This window comes from Peromyscus maniculatus, chromosome 8, assembly GCF_049852395.1.
Source record: "Peromyscus maniculatus bairdii isolate BWxNUB_F1_BW_parent chromosome 8, HU_Pman_BW_mat_3.1, whole genome shotgun sequence".
Classification (NCBI taxonomy): domain Eukaryota; kingdom Metazoa; phylum Chordata; class Mammalia; order Rodentia; family Cricetidae; genus Peromyscus; species Peromyscus maniculatus.
This window is the reverse complement of record NC_134859.1, coordinates 83513218-83535433: the sequence shown is the minus strand read 5'-3', so window position 1 is coordinate 83535433 and position 22216 is coordinate 83513218. Positions and strand designations below refer to the sequence as shown.

The window sequence follows — 22216 nt, the reverse complement described above, 5'->3', positions numbered from 1 at the left end:
ATATTGGAAGACATCGAGGTATGGATTAGCCTACACAGCAATTATTTGGAGAGTTCTTTCACAGGAAGCCGGAGGCCTTTTCTGACACACCGAGAAAGGCCATTTTTTATGGTTTGGGAAGATTCACTCTCAAAGCTTTCCAAATCATAGCCACTTCTAAAGATCCCTTCGAGGTGTTTGCTGTACAGTCAGGGTTGTATTACAGCCGAGGAAGGAAGTGTTTAGACAAACATGCAAAGCCATTTTTGAGACAGTAGTGAGTAAGCCAGCAGAGCTGATTTTCTAAGATAAGAGCATAAGCTATTGGCACTTCCTCTTCCTTACGCAGTGTACACTCCCTTTTTCTGAGCATGCCTGGTCGAAGGGAAAAAGGAAGCCCGTAGGTCACCATTTCCCATGAGTCCTTTTTATTCCTGTACTCCCAAATACTGCATTCTTTAGATCGTTCTCCAGAAACGAGCAATATTGCAGAAAGAAAAGGAACCAGGGATTCTGAATATCATTCCTTCATCTGTCCTTTGTTTTCTCAGCATCTCCCTTCGAAGTGAGATGCACATTACCTGCCTACTTTGCCAAAGCTACTTATCTTCTAAGATGTGATTTCCTCACCCATGAGAGCAGAAACCAGCTCTTCCACGGCAGAAGTCTCAAAACAGGCAGAGGAGTTCCTTCAGTGTTTGGCGAGAGGAGGAAATATGTAAACAAGGAATGAGATGATGCCCTCTTTACCTTGTAGGGAGTTTTTGTTTCATGACCTAGGTTGCAGGTGCTTGTGAGTGTGGGGTTTTGGTTAGGCTATGGTAGGGTCTGCTCCAATCACACAGGCGGGCTTGTAAGAAACGAGAAACCTGGGGGGCACTACCAGAGCCTCCAATGAAAGGCATTATGCAAGCATACATTCTAAATATAAAATTTTCACTTTTCTAATTATACCTAAGCCACAAACTCCCAGGAGATTTCATTATGTCATTCCTCGAACTTAACTTTAAATTTCCTTTATAAGCCAATGCGCCATTAAAAACACCTCTGTAAAAGGAAACACTACTAATCACGTATTTACTATATAAAGAAAAAATGCTCCCTAAATATTCATATTTATATTGCCACATTAGCTACTCTGGAATTGTTATTGGACAAATCTAATCATCTATCCAAGGCAGGTAAAATATTTATAAACACTATTCAAATTGCCCACATTTAGGGACTTTCATAAAGTCTTTCCAAACAGATTTTCCTTTAAAACAAAAAAAGGTGTTAATAGCCATTAAATTATTATGCACATTGCGGGCCTTTTACCTCTAATTCTGGCCTAGAATGGAGATTTCACAAATTATTCCCCATCAAGTCCTATCCCTAGCCTACTAAAGTTATTATAAGAAATTTCTTTGTGAGACTGCCAATCAATAGCATAAATAAGGCTCTTGAAATGGCATGTGTAAGATGTCTAAGTATTTGAACTAGAAAAGCAAAACTATGGTTTATGAGTTCATCCCAACCAATGAGGAGCTGAGTGTGTCTACATTAAGTCAGAGAACCCTATAATGCCCCTGTGGCACACAGTGTGTCTACATTAAGTCAGAGAACCCTCCTACACCCCTGTGGCACACAGTGTGTCTACAGTAAGTCAGAGAAACCTCCTACACCCCTGTGGCACACACACGCTTGACTCCTTCCGCAGACGCAAGGGTCTGAGATTGAAACCTTTCTTCACTTGTTGGAATTTCTTCCTCTTCAGTATGTAGGTTTTGGTGGTTTTTTTTTTTTTTTTTTGTGACAGGATCTCACTGTGTAAACCCGGGCTGGCCTAGAATTTTCATTCTCCTGCGTTGGTTTCTCCAGTGCTAGGATTACAGATACTGACCCACTCCCTTCCCTGCTCCATCTAGGTAATTTAGATGATTTCAACGAAGTCATTTATCAAGACATTCCTGAGGCCCAGCTAGAATGTGGGAATGACTTCATCACTGGACACCACATCCTCACTATCTACAGTTGGCAGCATCGTCCAGATATTCTTCATCACTTCAAGTCTCTAACCAAAAGGTAGCACACAAAGTACTGAACTTGGAGGCATAAAGAAATCATGCTCCAGTTCAGACGATGTGGGGTAATGGGATTAGAAAGAAGCAAGACAAAGCCCTTGACAAGAAGTTCATAGTAAGAAAGAAAAAAAGAGGGTGCAGTTCCTTAAAAAATACACACATATACACAAATATAACACTTTTTTGTTGTCTTGTTTTGAGACAGGGGTTTTCTGTGTACCTCCTGGCTGTTCTAGAACTTACTCTGTAGACCAGGCTGGCCTCGAACTCACAGATCCACCTGCCTCTGCCTCCCAAGTGCTGGGATTAAAGGCGTGTGCCATTACCACTGGGCAAATACAGACAATTACAAAATTCCCTATTTTATGACTATAAACTAAAGAAGATTTAAACTAATTAGTCTATTTGTTATTGGTTAGTTAAATACTCTTCAGGTGATAGGGACCGCTGGTTTATCAATCAAACACAGTCTCTCAGGAAACCAGCCTACTTACATCTACCCGTCTACAAACTCACAAGGAAAAGAAAATATTTTTAAGTAAGTGTTTTGAATTGTTTACAATTTAGTTAACCAAAGCATTTCAGCACGTTTGTACACCTTAAATAGTAGTGCCGTTAAATCACGTTAACAGGCCAGGAGGGATGGTGGCTTGTTCCTGTAACCCCAGCACGCAGGAAGTGAAGGCAGGAGGATTCCAGCAAGTTCCGGACTAACCTGGGCTACCTGATGAGTTCCAGGCTAGCCTGGGCAACAAACAAAAGTAGGTAACAGGACAATTTAAAGCAGATAAATATAAAAACCTGCATAGTAAAAGCAGGGACAGCCTCAGAAGACCTTAGTGTATCCTTAATTACCATGTAGTTAGTAAGAGTGGTATTTAATTTGACAACTACTCGATCCTCTTACAATTCCCTGTTAATCTACTTGATTTCTATGAATCCCTGGGAGAGTTTAAACAAGGGGTGTTGAATCCAGTGGAGACATTCTGCTCATCTCAGTGTGACATACAGTGAGCTATGAAAGTCATCAGCAATTTCTCCTTATTTTTAAATAGCAGTAACTCTCCATAAAAAGTTATATTTTAATAGGGTAATCAAGCTATAACTCACAAAAACAACGAAGATTGTATAAAAATGGTGGCTGATTACCAGCCTGAAAATAAATTTAGGCATTTTAATGCTTGAGGTAGACTGGCAGGTGTCTCAGTCAACTTGTTATTGTTATAGTGTCTACCTAAAGGCAAGCAGCAGGAATGCTGGGAAACAGCACAAAACAATAATTTTGAGAAAATACAAAAATGATGTATACATATAAAAGCATATAAACTAGTGAGTGTCGAAGAGTGGGGGACAGGTAATGGAATGTGAGCGGAGTGGCTTCGGGCAATCGGAGGGAGAAGCGAAGCTGAACGCGGCTAGGCCGACCAAATGCTGAACGCAACACCTGATAATGTAAAACACAGGCATCCCCAGGGCACCATGTAAAATTATTATAAAGCTGTGAAATAACAATATAAAGTTAATTTTATTAAAATTAACAATACTTCCCATCAGCACGAGACAATCTATATTCAAAATTAAAACAGTAGGAATGTTTATCCGTCTGAGTGTTCTGATGGGCTAAATATTGTTGTCTGCTTAGAGAGGAGGTTCCAGGTCCCCTCTTTTCCCTACATATCCACAAACACTCATCTTTATGAATTATACCATGTTTAAGGGCCTGAAATTGAAAACATGTTTCCTTATGAAATTTGGCGTACCCAGCACATTGCTACATAAATACTGTTGTCTAATTTTTTTTTTCAAAAGAAGAAACTTCATGTTCTAGGAATAAAAGAAGGGATAAATTAGTCAAATTTGCACCTCACTTTCCACACACAGTGAAGAGAAAAAAGCAAAACCAGTAATTTCACGACACGACTTAGATCTTGATGGATGCTGAGAATCACTGCTCTCTGCTACTAGCAAAGTGAATCTGCAACTACTTGCCAGCTACAAGATCTTTTGTTAAGTAAAAAAAAGTATCAATTATTAATTTAAAAACTAATAATAGAGTTTTTCTTGATCACCAAAAGAATGCAATAGATTATTTAAAAAAAAAAAAGCAAAATATAAAGAAAAGAATAAATTGAATCCTTACGGTATGTTATAGCCCATAGCTGTGGAGACTCTGGAATATATACTCTTAGTATTTTTATCTGCACAGCAGTGAGCATGCGTATTTTGATTACTATCTACTTAGAAGTAAACCCGACTGAAGCCATATTACAAACTACTTTTCCTTTTCTCCTAACCTAGACAAGTTTCTTATGGCACGTGCTGTGTCTCTCTTAGGGAGCAGCTGCAGTTATGTGAGAAACCCACCCAGGACGAGCTGGACACGGCCTGAAAATGGAGGGGTTGTCTAGGCAACAGTGCCCTGGGAGGTGGACATGCTCTGGGGTTAGGATGGACTTTCTTACTATGAGTGAAAGAGTTTGAATGAGGTGATTGCAAAATTTTGAGAAGCCTTCTACCTTTCACACAAATCTGCTTTCTATGTTTGGAACTCTAAATTCACAAAAATCTCTCTTCAAAGGCCAGTTTTGTGTCCTTCACGTGACTCAGAAACACAGACTCTAAGGTAGGGCAGGGAGAAATTAAAAGATGACGTGTAACTGAAGATGCTATGGGTTTTGATGTTATTATCAGAGGAAATAAACCAAATTATGTAAAAGTGATGTGGTAGTATTAAATTCAGTTTAAGCTGAGGAGACCTAAGCTTACGCTGAATACTCATGCCAACGATCTGTGGCCACTTGGCTATGGAGTAGGCTGGTCCTGGGACAGCTCACCACGAACCTCACGCTATCAGTGAGGTTGGAAGGTAAAGAAGGACTCTCGCAGGCTCTCTCATTCTTCCCAAATAAACTATTCTGTTTTTAAGGATTTGGGAGAGGGCTAATTATAGGCCTCTGTACTCCATTTTACCATATTCTGTCTTCTCGATTTCGTTTCTCAAATATTTTATACATTGTATTGTATTGTGCAGCTTAGCTTATCGTCCCCTCGAGAACTGTAAACCCCAGGGGGCAGGTTTTTCCTCACAATGTAGCCCCAGTGCCTAAGATACAGTAGATTTTAAATAATATTTGTTAAATAAACAAAAGAAGTGGATAATTAGTGTTGTCAGGAGTCAATTTTAAATATACAAAACAAAGAAAGACATTTTACAAGAAATTAAAGTTAATTTTGTTCAGAACTCAGATTGATCTAACTTTGGAAGCACACCTTTTTTTTTAATATACCTTTTAGCTTCTTTTGGAGGCTTATTAATGGATTTTTAAATTTTTTTCTGAAAACATCTTTGTTTTGCAACTGATGGTGATGGAAAACAAACAATTCCTCTGTCTTGTTCACACACACACACACACACACACACACACACACACACACACACACACACACACACACTTGCCTTATCTAGTCTCCTGCTAAGCAGAATCTATAGTCTGTATTCTCACTGAACAATAGGACCATTCCGAAAACTTGGTGTCCTGGTAACCACAGGACTTTGCAAACTTTGGTCCCGTAGATGCAGATGATAAGATGAGTGAGCAGGATGCAAGAGCATCTCAGAGATCACCTGCTGCACTTGTGTTGGAGGCGCTCAATGGCTGTTTACACCAAGTGCCATCTGGCTCTCTAGATATAATAACAATTATTCCATTGAGGTGTGCAGCTCCCTAAATCATATTAATATACAATGATTCCTCTAGTCTTAGAGGAGTTGATGTCTTTGTGTGCTCCCATTTAACCTGGGTAATGTGCTAAAACAAGTCTGCCTCATCATTAAGAATTGATTTTTTATTTATGTGGATGTCATCGGCAATCCCATGATATCCCTTTGTAATTCAGCTGAACGGGGCTGCGTACCAGCACTAATCTATTTTTATGGCATATCTTTAAAAATTTGCAACATCTTGCTACATTTGGATATTTATATAGAGATTTGTGTTCCCACAGAAGGCTGTTGTTAGCTGTGGAGATCCATTTCATACGGCAATAGGGCAAGTATCTAATATACTTCATTAGCGCCCTTGTATCAGATAAGGGTTTATGTCTTTAAATTATTTAACCCCAGAACCTTACTTAGATAACATAAATTACAAATACTCTAATGAAAATCATTAGTTAGCCTATTCAAAACAAACCCCCTCCCCAGGAATAAAGTGAAAACATTCGAAAATCTGCTCCCTGCAGTTTCCCACGGTCACCCAGGCCTTCATGTTGTCACTGGTCACCCTTTTAGTCATTGATGGGAACAGTGATTCTGATGTGATCCATTTTTTTTTTAAAGTCATAGTTACCTGGATAATTTGAAATATGATTTTTAAAGTCATAATTACAATTATGAATAAATTCACATTAACAGCTTTTGATTGTTTTTTAAATTGAGATTAAAATAAGCAATAATGAGAAAATACTTTAAAATTCTGAGGATAAATACTATCTCATAAATATTTCGCTTTAGACTTCCTGGGGATGGGAACAGGAGCACTGATTGGCCCTCAGGGCAGCTCTGTTCGGGTATCTTTCATACTCAGATGATGGAAGTGTTTGGGAAGAGGCGGCATCCCAGCATCCCAGCGCCAGGAAGTTTCTGCCACACTTTGGGTCCTCACCTGTTTCTTACTGCAGCCCTTAATGCAGAGCTGTGTGTGATGCTCTGAGGGTTTGTCACGTCGCTGAGGACAACAACTCACGAAGGAAGAGAGGCAAACCCGGAGCAGCCAGATGGGGCAGCGAGTCTCTGAGTCTCAAGAACTTGGTAGAACTTCGCCACGGAGTATAAACTACCTCAATGTTACTGTTCTAGAAAATTCTCCTGTATGTACTGCGGATGATTTAGACAATTTGAAAATAAATGAATGTTGGGGCAAGATTATTATTCTAAATTGAAAAGCCAAGTCCTAAAGTGTAAGGGCTCAAACTTGAGAAAGACCCATTCATAAAAAATCAATGTTTGAGTCAGAAGTATTAAATCAACGTAGTTTAGAATCACACAGAAGTCCGCACATCTGAAGTTTTATTTTACCAATAATTTCCCATGACCATGTAAATGACCCTCTATTTGTGTTTTATGTGTATAAACAACAGAGGAGGAACCATGTGCTTTTGTGTTCAGTAAGTGAAAACATTTAATGCTCAGATTTTTTTTTTCACTAAAGATAGGTCTACACAGAAGCCAGGTCATTTTTTTCCTGTGTTCTTTCAGAACTATGTGTGGTGAACAATCACCAAGAATAATGCACCTGTGCTGGCATGATGACCTAGTGGATAAAGGGACACGCCACCAAGTCTGGTGACCTGAGTTCTATTCCTGGAACCCACTTGGTGGAAGGAGAGAACTGACTCCTATAAATTGTTCTCTAACCTCCACACATGCTATGGCACACACACACACACACACACACACACACACACACACACACACACCACATTTATTTTAATTAAAAAAGAATAATATACATGCCATGCCAGTATTTTAGTACAGGATCACTTGTAAACATTCCTATTCCACAAAGATGGTAAAAGCTGGATTCATTATGTAAATGTCCACAAATGAGACATAAGGGAGAGAGGTCCCCTTCACCTACCCTGTGTGGCCTGGTCCTACACATCACGTGATGGTGTTTACCAGACATGCTTTCTGGCTCCGAGTTAAATTGGGATTTGGCTTGTAAGTCAGACTTTAAAATACAATAATGAGGGTCTACATGGTTCCTGCCTGATGACTCAAAGGCTTTCTTTTCACCAGGAAGAGTCCTTTATTGTAGGAGCGAGCCACCTAACCCGGGAACATGGAGGCAGTCTGAAATCTCCGGCAGGACTCCCCTCCGCCGGGTGACAGTGGCCCTCACAGCGGCGTCACTACGGGTCCTGCTGTAAAATCTGCTCTTTATGATTGTCTCCTTAACAAAAAGCTCCACACTCAGCATGCAAACAAGTCACAAGTGGGGGAAGGAGGGGGAGCACACCCAGAAGAGGGAAGGGGGGGGGGGAGCAAACTGCAGATCAATCATTTATAATTAACAAAAATCCGATTGGTGCTTTAAATAGAGATCAATGTCCCAGGCTGCCTGGATGGTGGGGATGTGTTCACCTTCTCGTAAGTCTCCAGGCTAGCTGTCACACCTACAGAATCACCATTTGTTTTCTTAACAAAGCTTCAGGGGGCGCCAGGCTCTCATTGAAATTTCATTAATCTAATGGAGTAAAGTCCTATAGAAAAAAATCAAATCCTCGTTGGACGAGATGCTACCTGGGAAAGATAACCTCTGTTTGAACTCTGAGCCTCAGATCGCTCTGCTATTAGTCTGAGGAAACAGACAGCAACATCGCTGATTACAGCCACCGGCCTCAACAATTTTTTTTTCTAACTAGCAATTTCGAGCGCAAGTGCCACAGTGTCAAGCTAAAGAAACGCAGTTGCGGGTTTTCTGCAGAGCGAAATGGTTCTGAAATGTCACTGAATAGCTCACAAAGGACGCCAATCTCCGACAACAGAGACATAAGCATGTAGGAGAAAGGGCCCACACTACCCTCCCCTTCACAGGTATGTTGTTTACATGCATGCGATTTGGGAGAGCCGCAGCTGCTGAATGCACGATTTTCACAGAAGTCTCAAGCAACATCTCTTTAGAAAGCCATGGCCAGACCCTCCCAAGTCTTCACGGGTCTTCAGGTTCCCGCTTCGTCTATTGTAATTGTCACTGGCTGATTGTAGTTCAGCATCCCGTTTCCGTGTGATCTGATACATACGCTTTCAAAAGCACCCCCAAAGGTGCACATGCCAATAGGCAGAAACGACAGCATCTCTGGGAGGAAATCATGGAAGGCTGATGCTGTGATGTCTTTCTAGGGATGTTTCTATGGCTTGCTCCTCTGTCACTCAAGGGTATGAGATGCTATGTGTGCCAGATAAAAAGATCCAACATGATTAAGGCCTCGCCTGTACCAAACTAAAATGCGTTTCCATACTGCCCCCCCCTTTTTTTGTTTTACCCTCTTGCAACATCAATGTGTGTTTTTAAAGGTTAGAATGGCTAACAGACCCCATGGTTTTAGGACCTTCGTAGGCCACTACACAGAAGTCCAAAGGGAGTCGGGAACAACTTGTAGAAAGTGCTCTCGAGGTTCCCCGGTGGTCACTGCATCTCGCCAGGACCAGCAGGGTGAGGGAAAAGCCCAGCAACCAGAGAACAGCACAGTCAAGTTCAGCACTGCTTTCTGAGTCCACCATCTGGCCATGGCGGGGAGACTTTATGTTGAAGGAGGAAGCAAACGTTACATCCCGAACAAGAGATTAGATAATGTGTACGAAAGTTACTGCGGGTTTCTCCTCTTTATTTTCAACAAGGATCTAAAGTGTGGTGAAAACAAACCAAAAGAGAAAAAGCAATCCACTGAAAAACACAGAGGGAAGACCATGACATCGTAGGGGAGTGGCCGAGCAAAGTTTTCATCTACGATAAACTCACTGTTCGACTCTGGTCATAAAAAGTTTGCTGTGGTCAGGAAATGTCTTCTGCGTCCAAAGTGCCTGACAGGGGTGAGTCATTTCCTAGTCTATGGATAAAGAGTTCTTTAGTGGACTAGGGTTCATACTTTTTGAGTCCAGATTTATTCCTAAAGACTTAGCCTACTGTCCTATCTCAGATTCACCTGTAGACTTAAACTTGCTGCTCTCCTTCTATATCCTATTTAAAGATGCCACAGGGAGAAAGTCCGCTTTTTTCTTCTTCTTCTTTTAATTCAGAGCAATAGGAAAATGGGTGAAGAACATGTGTGTGTGTCTGTCTGTACTACTTATCTACATACTATAGACGTACAGAAAAGGTTCGTTCAAATTAAGATTATTAAAATCGAGCCTGGGAACACAATAACACCTTTTGCAGGCATGCATCCCCCCCACAGAAACGGAGGAAGAAGGATGGCGTGAGGGAGACACGCACATTCAGATGAGCCTTCAGGGATTACATGAACTTTTGAACCAGAGACGGAGAGCCAGAACCCAGCCTGTTCCCACTTTAATAAACATTTTTTTCTTCAATTAATTAAGGTTTGGGAAGAAAAAAAAACCCAACCACAGAAGAGAAGTAATTTAGCATGCAATGCATCCTTTACAGATGGATCCTACCTTCGGATGCTTATTAAATCTATGCATGATTGCGCTGGGGAAAATTAATTGCATTGTTTCTCGGTTCTCAAAAAGGGGCTGCAAACAGCTGAAAACAGAAAAGAAAATGAAGCAACGTTGTTGTTTGGAAGAGGCATACTTTCCAAGTTCTAAAACAAGTAACACCAAAACCAGCATAAAAGCATAGAAATATCTGTGTCTTATTATTTTGAGATTTTTAAAATACAGCCCGCATGATCAGTGCATGTCCATAGACATATGCTAAGTTCATGATATTCTGGTCTAACTAAAATTTCCTGCTCAGTGGCATTTGAACTATTTGATTAGGCAGGGGAGTTCTGTTCAAGTCCTATGGTGAGCAAAGAGTTACATGAACACCTACACGTGCATGCATGTGCGGTACCATGGTTGCCTGGTGTTTGCTCCATTCAAGTTTTTTGGGGAAAAAAACCCAATAACTTCCTGGTTGTATTTTGGAGAATACTATAAAATATCATCATAAAACATCCAGGATACAGGTAATCATTAGCATTGTGTTGACTTTAATTAAAAAAAATAAAAAGGCACAGTGGCTTGAAGTAACTCAAGTTACTTGAAGTAACTTTGCTTTCTGAAGGCTGCTGCTCTGTAGACCAGGCTGACCTCGAACTCACAGAAATCTGTCTGTCTCTGCCTGCCTCCTGAGTGCTGGGATTAAAGGCGTGCGCCACCACCGCCTGGCATGTTTTATATATATATATATATATATATATATATATATATATATATATATATACACACACACACACATATATATATAATGATATGACCTACCCTTGCTGTTGACTGACTAAAAAACTTCACTTAAGAATTTTCAAACTTACCTGACTCCTGTCCCAAGTACAGCGCCATCTTTTTTTGTTTGCTTCCAGCACTGATAATTGAACCCAGGACCTTGTCCACCCGAGGCAAGCACACTGCCACTAAGCCATATCCTCAGGCCTTCCTGCATATTTTATTTTGAGACACGGTCTCACTAAGTTGCCTAGGCTAACCTTGAACTCTCTCTATAGTGCTTGTAGCTGACGCAGGCCTTGAATTTGTGATCCTTCAGCCCAGCCTCCTTCCTGAGTATCCGGTACTACAGGCCTGTGCAGCCAGGCCCAGCAAGATGGTGGTTTCATTCCTCTTCCTTCAAGTCTATAAATCAGTTTCACTAATCCTTGGTTAACATGTAAAGTTATTTTAAAGTATTTATCATGACACAAATTTTGCTAAGAGTAACAAACTGAGTTTATATAAGTAAATAAATCTGTCGGGTATTCAACAGATTCCATAAGATATGGGCTAAAAATATGGAGCGGTTAACACTGGGATTTATTTATGTCATGCCTTTCACTAGCATATCTCAAAGAACAATATAAATTACCTCTTAGTTATAGACACAGTCATTTCTCGTTAGAAATGGGCAAAAGCAAGATCAAATAGGGAGACGGGGGACATGAAACTTCTGTCACATTGTTAGACACTTAACGACCTCACTTGACCTCTTAGACTTATCTCCTATTTAGGACAACAACCAATGAAAAGTAGGTTTTCATCCATGATCAAAACCATATATAACTACTCAAAAAAAAAAAATTCTACTTCCAAGGGAAAACTCAAGTCATCAGAGCTGGTGTCTGTGCTCTTGGCTATCTGTAAGTGAGACATAAACATATCCAGTCTCAGGCTGGGGCGATAGTCCAGTGGATAAAATGCTTGATTCATGAGTGAAGGCTGGAATTAGGATCACTATAACCCACATAAATGCTGGGTAAGCGTAGTGGTTGCCTCTAATCCCGGTGCTTAAGAAGCAGGGGCGGGGGGGCTTTCCCAAAGCAAGCTGCCTCGATAGTCTAGTGGGAGCCAGCGAGCTCTAGATTCAGTGAAAGGTCCTGCTCAATAAACGAAGTGGAGAGCATTTGAGGAAGACAACCATGGTCAGCTTTGGGCCTCCATACATACAAGTGTGTGCGTGTGCACACACACACAATTGCAAACACATGTATGCCTACCCACCTGAGAACATGAATACAAACATGCACACACACCACACAGAAATGTACATGCAAGGAAAAGAGCACAGTCAGTTTTTTTCTTGGTTAATAAGAGCAGACACGCCGGGCGGTGGTGGCGCATGCCTTTAATCCCAGCACTCGGGAGGCAGAGCCAGGCAGATCTCTGTGAGTTCAAGGCCAGCCTGGGCTACCAAGTGAGTCCCAGGAAAGGCGCAAAGCTACACAGAGAAACACTGTCTCAAAAAACCAAAAAAAAAAAAAAAAAAAAAAAAAAAAAAAAAAAAAAAAAAGAGCAGACAGGAAAGTTTGGGGCTGGAGTGATGAAACTTTCCCATTACAAAGGGTAGTTTGTCTGAAGGAGAACAGGTCAAGCTTTAGAAACGTAAATGGATTTCATACAGCACAGATAGGGATGAAATAACTGATGGTATCGGTGGCAAAGGTTCAGGAAGGCCGACATCTTAGTTCAGGGCACGTGGACCTGGTTCTCTACGCCAGAGTTCTTCCGCCTGCCGCGCTCCACCTTAAGCAGAAACCTGCACCAGGCCGACTGCGGCCTCTTCCTGAGCACCCGCGCTCATATCCCGCAACTTCTTTTTTTAGTGGACATGCTGGAGAGTCAAATTCAGGGCCTCATACGAGCACCCTGTTGCCCAGTGTCCTCCTTTATCCTAGATTCTTTCATGATGTCCCGAGTTTCACCTTGCAAGTTTCTCTTGAACTTGACACCCTCCACCTTAACTATGTACCGGGAATGACTGGCCTGCCGGTCGTCCTTAGTTACTGGTCACCTACTGCTCAAGGAGTTCGGTCACTTTTTCATCGATCTGGGTAAGTCAGAATCACCACCAGATAAGCAACAAGTCAGAAGCCGCTAGCAATGCAGTTTTGAAGTCATGGCTAACGCCGAGTCTACGCGGACCGGTTGTGATGGGTATGTGGAAGTGGTCACCAAAATCCAGATCGGCACAAAAGGATTCCAGGAGAGTAAGCTATTATATTCACTTTCAGGAACCCCAGAATAAGAACTAGAATAACCCTTTCTAGCCTCCCCTTGCCGGCCAGTTTGTACGTTGTAATCCCCCGAGGCCATGTCAGGAGCCGCAGCGGCAGAGCAGATTGGTGCCATGTCTGTGCCTGTTACCCATGGAGGCCTGAAGAGGGCATAGGATCCCCTGGAACTGGAGTTAGAGATGGTTGGGAACCACCATGCAGCTGAGTATGTACCAGAGAAGGTGAAGAAAGCGGAAAAGAAATTAGAAGAAAATCCATATGACCTTGATGCTTGGAGCATTCTCATTCGAGAGGCACAGGTTTAGTGATATAGGATTACATTTCCTTCTCTATGGGTCCAATCACACTACTTGATTCTGCAGTAATATTTTTATAGTCCTAACATTGTAAACGCTGTTTATTGGTTTTCAATTTTAGAATCAACCTATAGACAAAGCACGGAAGACTTACGAGCTCCTTGTTGCCCAGTTCCCCAGTTCTGGCAGATTCTGGAAACTGTACATTGAAGCAGAGGTTAATATTTTACTTATTTTTTCTTATATAGCATCTGGTGGGACTTACAACTTACACTATAGTTTTAGAAAAGAAGTTAGGAGTGTAGTATAATCAGGACAAGGAGGATTTAAATGTCTCTGCCTTTATTTTGTAAAATAGGTATGAAGGAGTAATTAAAATGACTTTGAAATTTGGGTCGTTCACAAGCTGATGATTGTTGCATTTTGGAGTTGCAACAACATTAAAACAGTTTCAATGGTGTTGGAGTGCTTTAGCCTTTTAAAAAAAAAGAACTAGAATAAGTTTCAGATTTTGATATATTTATATTTATACTACAAAATTAGAATTTTATACTTATATTTATACTATTAAATAAGAACAGTCAAATCTTAAAATATTAAGGCTCTTGATGTTTCTAATCATTATTTTCTACTTCTTATCACTTACAAAGAACACTCAGCCATCTTGGAGCAAATTGCTGGGGAACGGACTGGAAGCTTAGCATCATGACACTCCACTGTGATTCAGCAAATCTGTGTGTTCATTTATGCCGGGGAATCTCATTTTCATGAAGGAGTTAAACTCCTATGCAGTACTGGAGCTTAATCACTCTGGGATGAGATAGTTTTCTTCTGTTTTCCAACGCAATTACTCTTTGTCTTGGGTCTAATTGAATTCACTTTCCATGTTAGTGGGGGAAGAGGAGTGGGCGGAGGGCTGTAGCATCTGCTACAAGACAAACTGTGTACACCGTAGACCTCACAGCACCCAAAACCAAACCAAACCCAAAACCAACTCGAATCTGATAAAAGGTTTAGTAGTCGGCGGTGTGGCAGGGGAGGGGGAGTTGAGCCACCAGAAACAGGATTTCGAATATGGAAGACACCAAAGATCCTGCAGGAGAAACATTCCTATTTTAATTTATAAGGCACCTTGGGATTCTTTGGCTGGAAAGCACCATATAAATACCAGCATTTTCATTTCACGTGGGAGATCACAGATTGTTGACGTTTCAGCATGAACACTATTTCAGCAGTCAACGGGATCTAAAGTCTTACGTGGATCTGGTGCGGCTGCCTCTGGCTTGCAGCCTCCACAGCAGAGCGTGCCGTGCTGTGTGCCTCCCTTCCCTCTTCGAAAGTTCCGGCCTCTTCCATCTGCCTTTGTTCTCACAGGCTACAGTATGGAAGGCAGGGAACATTCATCTTGGTATTTTTGGGGTGGACAGAGCTCTCTACCCTCAGGATTTCTGGCACCAAAGGGAAGAAAGTCTCTGAATGTCATAGGAGGGGGAAGAGGGAGGCTGTCGCTCTGTGGCACATTAATACTCACCACAAAGAAGAGACTGCTATTAACTAAAGGTTCTTTGAAGGTTCTTTAGGCTATGACAGATAAATAGGGATTATTTGGAAATCTGGACCATGCAACCACATGTTTGGATCAATTTGACAAACATTTGTTGGATATCTAATATATGCTGCAACCTGTGAGGGACATTAAAAAAAAAAAATTAAAGACCCAATTCTTGTCCTCTGGGAGGCCCTAACCCATTGGAGAAGCCCGTCAGTGTACACTGTAATATAATGCAAGGCAAATCGTGGTAGCAGCTTCCATAGATGGGACGTGGGGTCGAGCCCATCCAGGTGCAAAGAGGAAGTCATTTAGAGAAGATGGAGTCTGAATGTGCCTTGAAGGACGAGTGTGTGGGTAGAAAGGCTGGAAAAGGCATTTCAGGTAGAAGGTGTAGGACCGGGTTTGGGTACTGATGACTAATTGGGGGTCTGGAGTTTAGGACAGGCATGTCAAGCCTGGGAGGGGACTTGAAAGGGTAGAGTCAGAAATAACATGACCATGGCTTCCAATCTGTTCAAAAAAAAAAAAAAATTGAGCTCCTGAACTGTAGCAGGTGAGAGGACAGATCTGTACTATCATGTACCCTGTGCACTCCAGAGGCTCTGGTTTGATCCTTCAACACCTTCCCATGCCCGCCGCCATCTTTTTTTTTTTTTTTTTGGTGGATGTTTTGTCTTCATGTATGTCTATGCACTGTGTGTGAGGCCAGAAGGAGTGTTGGATCCCCTGGGACTGGAGTTACAGACAGTTATGATCCCGGAATTGAACCTGGGTCCTCTGGAAGAGCAGCCTGTGCTCTTAACTACTGAGTCATATGTAGATCCAGCTTGGCGTAATCTAAGGCTCTGCTGCCCTTAGACAAGTGTGTGATGGAGCAAAGGAGGAAGAGGAGCAGACTGGAGTTTGAAAGGTTGATAGAAGAGGCACTTGCTACCCTGAACCTTTGAGGCAAGGATTAAGATGGGCAGAATGGCTGTGAGTGAGGACTCTGGGTCAGGAGGGCAGAAGGCCCAGGGGAATTGTGGGGATTCTGGAACCAGGAAGAGAAAGTTGACTTGTAAACTGTGTGGGAGCATTGAGGACAGAAATGTCTGCCCTGACTGTGACTGTCATATCTCTTGAGGACAGGGCTTGGTGTCGACGGGAAAGTAATCAAAGATTGAGGGTGATTAGCATGCAACTGTGGGTGCTTGTCCATGGACCGGAAGTTGTACCTCCTATCACAGCGAGACAGTGATGAGAGCTGAGCCTACAAATGAAATGGATCAGAGTCTTCAAGCATTTTCTTCCTTCGTGAATCCTCCATCTAATGTCCATGGAACAGACTGAGATAGTTTCTAGGAACTCGGTGTTACATCCTTTTTTTTTTCTCCCTAACCCTGCTGTATTTCTTGAGTGGCTTCCCAAAACTTTCCTTCTCCCTAAGCCCTGGGCGTCCTGCTCCATGCTCTTGACTCTTGGCATTTGGCTCCCCGCTCCCCTCCCTTCAGATAAAACATCTTTACATCATTACTTCCTCCTGAAACTTAACTGCTTTCCCTAGGGAGTCAATGACCCGCCTGTTTGCCGAGACTGATTCTTGAGTGGAGCTGAATGACTCATTTCTACCTTTTCCAGATCCCATCCTCCCCTCCTCCTCCTCCTCCTCCTCCTCCTCCTCCTCCTCCTCCGCCCCTCCTCTTCTCTCTCCCTTTACCTTTTTCATTTTCTCCCTTTTTATTTTATTTGTTTGTTTGTTTTGTGAGACAAGGTCACTCTCGGGTTTCCGAAGCTGGCCTTTGTCTTCTTGTGAAGCTGATGATGACCTTGAACTTCTGAACTTGTCTGTACCTCCCAATCGCTGGGGTCACAGGCGCACACCACTGTACTCGGTTTATGAGGTGCTGGGGGTCAAACTAAGAGTTCTGTGTGTGCTGGGAAGGCATTCCGTCAACCGGGCTGTGTCCTCAAGGCCTGCCTTTTCTCATTAAACAGTTCAAATCTACCCTTTCCTAAAACAAAACCAAAACCAAAAAAGTCCCTTCTGTTCCTTTCTTTTTAAAAATTGTTTTTATTAGTGTATGTCAATTGTACAAATAATAGATTTCAGCATTGCATTCTCAGGTACTATGATCTGGGCTTGCAAATACCCCCAGTTTCTAGTTCTTTACTATGCACTCAGTCTGAACCCCTAAAATCAGGCTTCCACTTTTTCTAAGCCACTGAAATTTCTCTTACCATATTAACAAAGGCTTTCTTGTTTTGTTCCCTTCTGCCCTCACCATCCCCCCACCAGCCCTACATCCAGAACCTTATAAGTACAGGGCAAGGATGGACAGTTTCTAACCTTCCCCAGAACACTTCGCCTTATGCCTTGCACATGGAAGAGACTCAGAATTTCAGTCGGCTCTGGATCCCTCTTTTTTTTTAAATTAAAAAACCATTACATTTATGGGTGTTTTGCCAGTATGAATGCCTGCACCACGTGAGTTCCCAATGCCCAAGGAGGAGCTCCCAGAACTGGAGTTACAGATGGTTGTGAGCCACTGTGTGGGTGCTGGGAACTAAACCAGGCTCTTCTGGAAGAGTAGCCAGTGATCTTAGCTACTGAGCCACCTCTCCAGCCTCTGAATTTGGATTTCTTCAACCTTCCTTATGGTCTTCATGGCTACTGGCCTTCTTCCAGTGTGAGAGGCAGCCAGCAATGGTCTCACATTGGGCCATGCAGCTTCCTCTAATGAGAGTATAAACTCAGGGAACATCTCATCCTTAGTTGCAAATGACAAGATTCTTTTTTTTTTTTTCTGAATTCCCATTTACCAGGAAATACGATGATTTGTTTTAAGTGTGTGCTAAAACGACAGGACACCAACAGTAAAGAGCTGATATGAGATGCGGATTACAACGACCAATGGGGAGACGGGCAGCTCAAGACAGAGACTCCGAGATACACAGTTGCTTCCCAATGACCCAAACAGAAATCACATCGGAATGTCTTGTATTGTCCAAACACTGTGCTTCTTGTGTATTTTCCCAGGAAGTTCTACAGGTAGCAAAGATATGATATATACCAAATGCTATCCGGGAACCGAGCCAGACACTACCAATATATTGACATGACAACTTTAATACATCAGCTCCTTTTCTGCAGAGGACAGAAGAACACATATCCTGACTTCAAATCCAAAGGCGTAAGGATAATCAATGGGACGGAGGGACGCTTTTTTACTACTATGTTGCCCTTGGGTGTCTTATAGTGCTATGGAATCCCACTAACAGGAAGTGGAGGTCCCTTCTCCCATCTCTCACAGTTTCACTGAGATTCTTAGTGAGGAGCAGCCACGCTCCCACTCAACCTTTCCTGCATGTGCACTCTGAGGATATCCTGTCAATTCTCTCCATGATGCCACTGGTCAAGAAAGCCAGCCATACTAGTAACCTAGACTTTATGGACGTGTGTCTCTAGAGTGAGCCTGGCCCTGCAAAAATGCAAGGGATCCACGAGTTTCTGGGTTTTTTTTTTTTTTTTTTTTTTTTTTTTTGGTTTTTCGAGACAGGGTTTCTCTGTGTAGTTTGGTGCCTGTCCTGGAACTCACTCTGCAGACCAGGCTGACCTCGAACTCACAGAGATCCGCCTGGCTCTGCCTCCCGAGTGCTGGGACTAAAGGCGTGCGCCACCACCGCCCGGCTCAGAGTTTCCGTCTACTACTCAACTACTATCCATTCTGTCACTCTTTTTTTGATTTTTCGAGACAAGGCATTCCGTCACTCTTTGATTCAACAGTTGGGGCAGTGAGTGGAGCGCATGCATGGTGACCAGCACGGGGCTGAGAGCTCAGGTCTGGAGGAGGCAGGGGGTAAACAGTTTCAACACAAGGTCGGCAGTGATTGGAGGAAATCACATCACAGGAAGTTTGTCTTCTTTTAAAAAAGAGAGTGAACCAGAACAGGGGAGACAGTTTAGTCGGCAAAGTGTTTGCCATCAAGTGGGAGGACCTGAGTTCGGATGCCCGGCACCCGTTGTAAGAGTTGGGGTGCGCTGCCAGCCAGTCTAGCCAATCCGTGAGCTCCAAACTCAGTGAGAATCCTGTGTCAAAAGGTACGGTAGAGAGTGGTTGAAGAAGATGCCTGGCATCAACCTCTGGCCTCCACACACACGTACACACACACACACACACACACACGTACACACACGTGTACACACACACGTACATACACACGTACACACACACACACACACACACACACACACACACACACGTGTACACACAGAGACAAAGTGATCTGTATTTTGAGCAATTCTATATATATTTGTAATTCTATACTTTAAGACCCAATTTTGAAGCTTAAAACTTAAGCTGTCAAGAGTGTTTAGATAATAAAAACGACAATAAAACCAATGCATTGGCCAGCTGAGAACAGGCGGATCTCAGAGCAGAAAACGTCTCAACACAGCAACAGTAGAGCCAGAAACACTAGCATTTCACTTCACAAGCAGCTCTGTCCTAGATGATGTCATACATTAGTGGATGACAGACGGACGGTCTGAGGCCACTGTCCTAAGATCCAGGAAACAGGAGTGCTTTGTTGTTGTATTGTTTTTTGTTTTTGAGTCAGGGTTTCTCTGTGTAGCCCTGGCTGTCCTGGAACTCACTCTGCAGACCAGGCTGACCTCAAACTCACAGAGATCCGCCTGCCTCTGCCTCCCGAGTGCTGGGACTAAAGGCGTGCGCCACCACTACCGGCTTCTCTTCCTTCCTTCTTCTTTTCTTTTCTCTTTTTTTTTTGGGGGGGGGGAGAGCTCCTTAAAGCAGTATTGCTATTTTCTTTTATCCTCTGATTAGATGGGTCTGAAGAGGTAGCTCATCGGTTAAGAGCACTGGCTGCTTTTGCAGAGGACCTGGGTGTGACTCCCAGCACATACACAGGATAGCTTACAGCCACCTATAATTCCAGTTCCAGAGAATCTGACACCCTTTTCTGGGCACCGGGCACACATGTGACGTACACGCATACACGCAGACAAATACTCATGGACATGTAACAAAAATAAACAGATCTTTTAGAAGTATTTAAAGTTTTTCTCTGGCTAGGGATATAAGTCTGGTGGAGCACTTGCCTGGCGTATACAAGGCCCTGGATTCTATCTCCACACTACGACAGGGGGAAAAAATCTCCCCTTACACACTCTTGGTCAGATCACACCTTTCCCCAACATCTTCCACGATCTGCCAATCATCTTTTAACTAAACATCTATGTAGTTTTCGAAGCCATACCCAGAGTTTCAGAAACACAAACAGATGAACATTTCACTCTCAGGGCGGGATATTCACCCGGTCTCATCACAGCCTTATGGTCAGGGTTGCTGAGGAACATTCTGGATCACTCTAAGACCAAACGAGCCCACACAAAAGAGGCAGGCATTGAAACGGCCACTCTCTTCCTCGTTCACCCAATTTTATGGCTCTCGAATCATCTTGTATGAAAAACTTGGTGCTAATAAAAGCTTCTTGGGTGTGGGGTGGGGGAATGTCTGTAAATTACACAGGCTTGGAGGGGGTGGGGGAAGCGCCTTCCAAAATTGAACTTTAATGGCTTTTTCTGAGAATTCACTCTTCTGAATATATTATACCTAGACCACGTAGGAGGCTGTTGACTATAACCAGAAAACAAACCTCCAGCGCTCAGGAAGCCGTAAGGCATGTACAGAGGACCATTCTAGAATTTGAACAGCAAGGTTATAGAACTGGGGATCACAGAGAGGAACATCACACTGTGTGACAGTTTCCATAGTCGGCTTTTATCACTTCAGCAGACACCAGGGAGACAGAAATAAAGTCTGCAATGGCTGTGAGTTTTAAAGCTAGCGGGGGAGGGGGGGAGTTCTAAATCCACACTTGGCTATCTCGTGTGAGCTTAAAGGAAAAGCTGATTTACCATGTCTACCATCCCATCCAAGAACCACGCACCCAAAGCAGTTAAGAGCTAAACATACGGACCCCTGAGGGACAGTTATTTTTAGGTAACAGTTTATAGAAATGTTTGTATAAGCATTTGGGGGGGGGAAATCACACTTTTAAATACGAAAATGAAAAGAGGCCTATAACCCACCTGATTCCTGGTTCTAGCCTGTGAGAGGCGTGAGGATATTTGGGGAAGCGTCTCTCTGAAAGTTACGGCAATGGCTCGAAGAGAAACTCTAGATGAGTAGAGAGCGAAGGCGAGGGGCTGGGAGATGATTCAAGGGGGTCAAGTTCTTGCCGTGCAAACAAGGATTCAAGTGAGGGAGGTCAGTGTATTAGGTGGACAGCAGTCAAGAAGGACGCCTTACATCAGCCACTGGACTCCACATGCATATGTACACACATGCAACCCACGCATGTGCACTTAAACATGCATACTACACGCAACACAAATGCAAAAAGACGAGAACTAAGGCTGTGGAGAAGGGTGAGAAGTTCTTATCTGCAGCTATGGACGTCAGCACAGCGATTGTTCTAGATGCTGCAGAATCAGGCAGAAGACAGACATCTCCATTTCTAGGAAGTGGATGACCAGAACCTAACAGGAACAGCCGCCGTGGCCAAGCTCTCGTGAAAGGAGATAGCAGAGCTCCCTGAACACGTCACTTAAACAGTGGTGGTTCTTTGTCTTCTTAGGAGAGCTGAAATGGTCCTTTCCAAAATGAACTAAGTTTTCCCAAGAAGCTTTCAGGTTTTTGTTTTTGTTTTTTTGTTTTTTCACTACAATTTTGAATCCAAAATGGTTACCCTACTTTTGGTGCGAGACAGTTACCTAACTAACTTATTTTTGAGATCGGATCTCAGATAGCTAAGGCTGGCCTTAAACCCGATCCTCCCGCCTCTACCTCCCAAGTGCAGTGACCTGAAACCATCTAATCAACTCCTCATGCTGTCCACCGAGAAGCAACATAGTGTTGTATAAAGGTTGACAAATTACGACCCAGAGGCCAAATCTACGCCTACTTGTTTTGTTTGTTTGTTTGCTTGTTTGTTTTTTTGGGTAGATCTCACAAACTTAGATTTTGTAGATCTCACAAACTTTTATATCTTTAGCAGCATGGGGGTATCTAATTATATGGAATTCATAT

At 42.8% G+C, this 22216-nt stretch overlaps 1 protein-coding gene and 1 long non-coding RNA gene across 3 annotated transcripts in view; one reads left to right on the top strand and one right to left on the bottom strand.

Annotated features, from left to right (window-relative positions):
- Positions 1 to 22216, bottom strand: part of Skap1 (src kinase associated phosphoprotein 1) — a 299075-nt gene that overhangs the window by 156564 nt on the left and 120295 nt on the right. The gene's annotated exons all lie outside the window — the stretch shown is intronic.
- LOC121831444 (uncharacterized) lies at positions 13367 to 14033 on the top strand. The gene is made up of 2 exons (XR_006074882.2): positions 13367 to 13576; positions 13695 to 14033. It is a non-coding gene; the product is annotated as an uncharacterized LOC121831444 (long non-coding RNA).